The sequence below is a fragment of the Parasteatoda tepidariorum genome, chromosome X1 (assembly GCF_043381705.1).
Source record: "Parasteatoda tepidariorum isolate YZ-2023 chromosome X1, CAS_Ptep_4.0, whole genome shotgun sequence".
In the NCBI taxonomy this organism is placed as follows: domain Eukaryota; kingdom Metazoa; phylum Arthropoda; class Arachnida; order Araneae; family Theridiidae; genus Parasteatoda; species Parasteatoda tepidariorum.
Window position 1 is genome coordinate 77,692,843 of NC_092214.1, and position 7,740 is coordinate 77,700,582.

At 34.8% G+C, this 7,740-nt stretch overlaps 1 protein-coding gene across 1 annotated transcript in view; it reads left to right on the forward strand.

Annotated features, from left to right (window-relative positions):
• The window catches only part of LOC107445131 (SEC14-like protein 4), a gene marked incomplete in the record, with an annotated part of 88,565 nt that overhangs the window by 39,130 nt on the left and 41,695 nt on the right, over nucleotides 1-7,740 (forward strand).

A 7,740-nucleotide genomic window follows, 5' to 3' on the forward strand; every position in this document is an offset into this window, starting at 1 on the left:
AGCAACTTAATAGAAGAATCATAATTACTTTCAGTTAATGAGAATCCAGAAATTGCACTTTAAGCAACTCCCCCTAAATACATCTTAAGATAATTAAATTTATCAATTTTTTTAAGACTCTCATTACTATGTATAGCTATGTTATAGCTATTCCAGAAACTGTGCCACTCACAAGCATCACCAAAACATTTGTTTATCTCTAATTTAGGTAATTTAACGTTAGCAACGTGCGAGATATTTCCATAAGTTATATTTTCTTGTAAATTATTGTTACCACTATTAATCGTTACTTCCTGTCTTGTAGTCTGGCATTTCAGTAAATATCTTTCAATTTTGACTTTATAAGCCACTACTCGATCTTGATACTCTTGACTTTGTATAATTTCAGTCTCTAATTCAACGCTTTTATCAAAATAATTTTCAATTTTCAAATCAAGATCCTTTAAAGTTTCGTATTTTTCGTTTAACTGATTTAGACAATCATACAAAGTATCATCAGGAAGTATTTCTAATAACGATTTATCAATTTTATTTATTAATTTTGTAATCAGCTGTCTGATTACTGCTCTTTTGGACTTTAATTTTTCAAAATCATCCATTATAAACAGCTCGCATGTTACTATAACAAATACAATACTATTAATACAATAAAATATCAAAAATAAATTACCGACTTAAGGGAGACCAAAACAAAACAAATGTTAACTTACATTTCATGCCGGTGGCCTATTTTTCGGCCGGTGTAGCACCATGAGTCGAATTCAACAATAATTACACAAATTGTAATAATAAAAAGGATTTTATTTCATCGTGGTTCAGTGGTTAAATCCAAACTGAAACTTAAGAAGTGCAGAAAAAAATAATAAAAAAAATTGTTTGCGCTCAGCGCCATCTGTTATTATAAATCCTCAACAGCGGGCTTTAAAATCTTGGCCGAAGCGTTGTAGACAAATCTATTATGCCGGAGGTCGACATATTGAGAGGCATCGCTGAATTTATGTAATAAATTTTGGAAATATAAACATTCAAAAATGATCCCTATATTTTTTTGTTACCCTGTAGGTTATGCGTTGCACTTAAACGGATGACTTTGTTTCTATTATATGGAACTATTAAAACTTTCTGCAAATAACGCAGATAATTTTCATCTTTAGAGCGTGAAGTTTAACTAGATTTATCAGTATAAAATTTTTAATTATAGCTTTCAACATTTAAGCTTATTTTTTCATCAATTTTAATTATTTTTTTTTACGTTGGTTACTTATTTTCCCCCTATTTCCATAAAAAGCTTTAAGTAAATATGAGGAACTTCGTTTTAAGTTAATTTTAATGCCTTGATAACAGGTGAATAGTTTTTCTTACCCACACCACTGTAACTATATGGGTGATTCTTTTTAAACATGACAATTCGGACCAAAAAATTTCTTCAAAATTAAAGTCTTCAAAATAATCTACAATTTTTTTTGTATACTTCTTTAGTTACATTTATTAATATCTTACAAATAGCAGTGTAGTTCATTGACATTTGCTCGAGAGAAAAAATAAAATAGAAATTCACCAAATCTTGAATGCCAGGAAAATGACATATTAGCTTAGAAGTTTAAAAAACAGTCCTTTTAAGTTAATAGTAAGTAACTCAACTTAAGCCTTTATGTTAGATGGACCATAAATTGCTTAAATTAATTCTTTTTATCCACTGTAGAAAGAATCAAATTTTTTTTGTTGCTGATATGTACAGAATAAAATTGTGTATAATAATCAATCATTAAATAAATAAATAAATTTGATTACATCCAACCATATTACATTCATACATAAACTTGGTATTAGGTTAATATTTGCTTTTCCTCCTTACAGTATTAGCAGTTAAAAAAAATTTGTAAACACTTCAATGTCCTGGAATTTATAGGCCAGGATAATGACAAATTCGCCATTTTATAGCATATAACTTTACTTTAATTTAATATTTTGGCCTAAGACGTTTACATTCTGCAGAAAACAACAGGATTTCTTAAAATAACTCAGATAAATCTTAGCTTATGTTATTAATGATTTCAAGAAGCCAGGAAAATGACAACACAAAAACCTACTCATCTTGAAAAAATTTTTGAAATAGATTTTGAACCAGAAAATTGGTTCTTTATTCATGCAACAAGACATGTTCATATAGGAGGATATCTAATCAATCTATTAACATAAGATATTGATTGCTGGCTCTATCTATTTTGGTTATAAACCACTAAATAAAAGTAGCCAGGAAAATGACAGATTTTCTTGGAACAAACAAATTATTGACAGAAAAAAAAATTTAAACGAAGTTTTTGTACATAATAACCTCTGCGTATATTCTAGAAATGCTTACACCGGTTGAGATAAAAAAAATTAGATATTGAAAAATTTATGGGAAGCTTTGAAGCTAGTTATTATTGGAAACATTGTTTGGGGCATGCCTGGAAAATGACATTTTGAAGTTCAATTAAATTTTTTAACTATACAAAACAGTCAATGCTAGCGCAAAGTCATTTTAAAATGCTAACAGCAATTCAATTTATTAATTTTTTTTTAAAAAAAGTTCTTTTAGTATTATAGTATTAGATCTTGGAGCAAGAGACAGTGAATTGTCATATTTCGTGAGAATCACCCATATATAAATAATTAATAGTATTGACTAATATAATCAAGAATTAATCGCATATTAGTCACTACTATTGTTTCCCAGTGATTAATTTCTCAGCATATATTTTTATGTCATTATAGCAATCTAGTTAAAAACTGCTAACCTGGGTATTTTACTTTCAAATTGCTAGAAATACTTTTAAAATAAAGTAAGGAATAAAGTACAGTAATTTTCGGTAGAAAAGCCGCACCGTCGTAACGTGTCTCACCCACGAAAAACATATCTAAAATTTGCGATGGAAATAACCCTAAAACGCACCGCAGGATACGCCGCACTTCCAATTTTAGCCACTATAGATTTTTACCACTATTGAGGAAAAAAGAAGCATTTTAAGCACAGTAACAAAGAAAACAAATTTTGACAGCGGCATATCACGTGTGAAAGTGAACTCAAAAATTTTCAAATGTAAAATGCGTGAATTAAAAAAAAACATGTATAACTTATAAGTACTGACGTTACGGTGTAAAAAGAAAGTCGAAACTGTTATATGGATGCTGATGAAAGAATAGGAATGAAAGCGAAACACCGTGAGTTGATCATGTGACCCTGGTGATTTATCAATAAGAATGGCAAGAATTTTTTTCTCTTCCTTCGAATGTGCTTCGCCCACTCATCCATCTCCAAAGAACAAATCTCTCCAAAAGGGGATGGAAGAGAAATACAACGCGCCAATCATGTGACCTCATCATTAAGAGCGGCGAGAATTTTTTTCCTTTTTCTCTTCTCGGTGAAACGTGCTTCACCGACTCATCCACTACTGAGAATCATCTGTTGTGAATTTTAATTTCCATTCTCGCATTTTCCTCGTCGCATGATTTTCTTCTTTACTTCGCGCGATTGTTTTAACCCGGAAATCAAGCAGACATTTCATCATTCTCAAGTTGTAAATTGGATTCTGTTACACATTCACAGTTCTTATTGACGTCATACAGTCACCCGTCAATCAAAATCTTGTCTTACCGCACCATATTTTTTAAAAAAAATATTAGATAAAAATATATAATTCTCTGTGAACAGCCCATCCAAATATAAGTTTACGACTACCAGTGTCCAATTTCGCAGCCTTGTAAATTTGAACCCAATCTTGGATCAGTACCCCCTGAAGAATTTATTTGTTATGGGAACTTGGAGGACTTGGTGACCCAACACATGTAACGTGCACAAGTCATCTTAGGCCGGCTGGATTCGAACTCACGAACTGATGTAATTAAACATAAACCTTTGTAAAGGATCAAATACAACTTTATTGTTACTTAATAAGATTACAACGTGCGTACATGCATGGTTGCATGCTTACAGGAAACAAAAACAAAACCCCGAACACTTCCCCGCCACGTTTAGGCGGCATTAGTCCTTATACTTAGATGGCATTTTTCTCAGCCTGGTAGGACGGGATTGAACAGAGTCCTGACTAGAACAGCATACTATTTCAGAGTCCTCTTCAGAACTTGTTACCGTTGGTGATGGAAAAATATTTTTCGCCTCAGTCAGGGGTTGCACTTCATCTGGCACAACAGTCGTACCTGGCTGACCTTGATCAGCAATCGGCACAGCACTAGCCTTCAACTGGTCTAAATGCCTCTCAGCATTTGAGCCTTTCGAGTCCACCACTCGATACATTTTATTTCCTATTGGACTCTCTATTGTACCAGGAACCCATCTCACTCCTAGCCTATAATTACGAAAATATACACCCTCACCACCCTTAAAACTTCTACCGGCTAAAATATTTGATTTAGGAGAATATGAATGCACTAAATCTAGACGGCAGCGAATCTGTCTACCCAACAAAATCTCTGCTGGTGAAACACCATGTAAAGCCAGTAGTGTTCGTCTAAAATTCATTAAAATTCTTGACAACCTGACACTCATAGAATCGCGTACTGCCTTACGTAATCGGTGTTTAATAAACTGAACTGCTCTTTCTGCCTGACCATTTGAGGAAGGGTGATAAGGAGCAGAAAACAAATGTCTTATACCATTATGTTTAGTGAAAGCTTCAAACTCATCTGATCGAAACACTGACCCATTGTCACTAACGATACATTCAGGGAATCCAAATCTAGAAAATATCTCATATAATTTCTCTAATGTTACTTTGGAGGTAGTACTTTTCACCGCTATTGCCTCAATCCATTCAGAATATGCATCTTGAACAATTAATATCATATGATTTTCAAAAGGGCCTGACTGGTCTATGTGTATTCTGGACCAAACACGATTAGCTGAGGGCCAAGGTTGTAAACTTTTAGCAGGAGAGTTAGAATTCTGAATGCAACTATTGCAATTTTTGACTATATTCTCAATGTCTACATCTAAATTGGACCACCAGAACAGTGAACGAGCAATGCTCTTCATGCCTGAGATTCCCTGATGTGTACTATGCAGTTCTTGCAAGATACTACTATGTAAAATGTCAGGGACAACCACCCTATTACCCCATAGCAGAACATTACCCACGACAGAGAGTTCCAAACGCTTCCTAAAATAGGGCAACATCTGCTTATAATCTGGACTACTAGAATGTAAGTTATCTATCCATCCTTCTAACACTGATTTTGAAACTTTCCTCAGAGTTGCATTACTGCTCGTAGCTTTACTAATATCTGCAATTGTCACAGGCCCCAGATCTACTCTCTCTATGTTCAATCCAGTTCCTGCGGCACAGGGGGATCTAAAAAAGAACCTGGTAATGGTAATCTACTGCAGGCATCAGCATTTCCATTTTGAACACCTGAACGATAACGAACAGTATACGTATAAGCTGAAAGAGTAATGGTCCATCTCTGTATCCTCGAATTTGCCATGGCTGGTACATGTTTTTTTTTTCAGACATTAAGGTGACTAACGGTTTGTGATCGGTGTTTAAAACAAAATCACGACCCAGCAAATAATCGCGGAAACGAACTACACCAAACACTAGTGCTAATGCCTCTTTTTCTAAGTGAGAATAATTTTTTTCGGCAGGAGACAGGGTCCTCGAGGCAAAAGTAATCAGTCTATCTTCACCATCTATGGTATGAGATAACACCGCTCCAACACCATAAGGTGATGCATCACAAGCTAAAGTTAATTCCTTCTCTGGATCAAAATGGACCAATAGTCCTGAATTACAAATAGCATGTTTAGCCTCGTTGAATGCAATGCTTTCTTTATTTTTCCATTGCCATGAGGCTGATTGATAGAGTAAATTGCACAATGGAGCCAGCTTAGTGCTCATCTGTGGCAAAAACTTGGAATAAAAAGTAATTAAACCTAAAAACGACCTAAGTTCCCCTACATTTTTAGGAATAGGGGCCTCTTTGATAGCTTTAACTTTATTCCCTACAGGACGGATTCCCTCTTTGTCAATTACATGACCTAGAAATGTTATGGAATCGCACAAAAATTTGCATTTTTCTTTCTTTAATTTCAAGCCTGCTGCTTTTAGCTTCCTAAGCACTTCCCTTACATTATGGAGATGTTCTGACTTAGTATGCCCAGTAACCAGGATATCATCGAGAAACACTCCTGTACCTGGAATACCCTTCAATGTTGTTTCCATTACTTTTGGAAAAATCACGGGTGCTGGCGCAACACCAAAAGGCAATCTATTGTATTTAAAAAGTCCTAAATGGGTGTTAATTACTGTTAGTAATTTAGAATTCTCATCTCTAACTCCAACTGGTTGTATGCCTCGCGAAGATCCAATATACTAAATTGTTCCCCATCAGCTAAGCTGGCAAAAATATCCTCAGCCTTCGGAAGTGGGTATTTGGCAGGATCGATAGCTATATTAGCAGTTAACTTAAAATCTCCACAAATGCGAATAGAAGATTTATCCCTTTTTAACACTGGTACAATAGGAGCAGCCCAATCTGAATATCTAACAGGGGTAATGATACTTGCAGCTTCCAGCCGCTCTAATTCTTCCTTAACCTTAGCCCGCATAGCGAAAGGTACAGTTCTGGCTTTATAGAAAGCAGTATTAACATTATCTTTTAACATAAAGCTCGCTTTTGCCTCTTTGAAAAGGCCAAGCTCATTAGAAAACACAACTACATATTAATTTAATATTGTATTTATTTCTAAATCAATCATATTTAAACAATTATGTACAGGTAACATTTTAAATATTTCAATCCAGTTCCTGCCACATAAATTCAGACTCTCCTCCCCCAACAACCTGGAGTGGAACTTTAACTACTTTACCATTATACTCCACATTACATTCTATACAACCCAATACTGAAATTGATTGCCCTGTAAAAGTGGACAATATGGTATCTGCAGGCTGTAGAGCAGGAGCACCTAATTCACTATATGTTTTAGAATTAAAGACACAGCACAGCCTGTGTCTAGCAATATTCTAGCCATTTACCTTGAATAATACCATATAAGGCTTAGGAACTGTATCAGAATTGTTAATTTTCAAAGCATTATTATTAAAAACATCATATTCACTTAAATCATGAAAAGTTGAATTATTTCTAATGTTATTTAAACACTTTAACATTTAAACATTTACTACACCAACATCAGAGTTGATAATATTTAAGCCAGCAACATTAGTTCTAGAAACATTGTTTACAGCATCACTTATACCACCTTTACCAAGTGAAGGAATAACCTTCACTTCATTCACTGAAGCAGCGACCATATTACGTGGCCTTTTTTCGCACCATTTTTCTTAGACTTAAGGCACTTTTTAGACAAATGGCCTATTGTGCCACACAAAAAGCACTTTCCGTCCTCTGACGGACACACTTCCGGTAAATGATCGGAAGCACCACACCTAATATATTCTGTAAAGTTATTACCGACTTCTCCTTTTGAACGAAGTTTCTGTTTACACACGAGAAATTCGCAGTCTGCAAATCTGCTGCGTCTTTGGCAGCCGTTTCCATGGCAACGGTGATTTCAATGGCTTTGGGTACTGTTAAGCTAGGCTCAGCTAGCAGCTGCCGCTGCATTTCTGGATGCTGGATTCCGCACACTAAACGATCACGGATTATGGTTTCCAGAGTATTTCCAAAATGACAGTGTTCTGAAAGCCGCCGTAATTCCGAAACAAATGTAGCTAT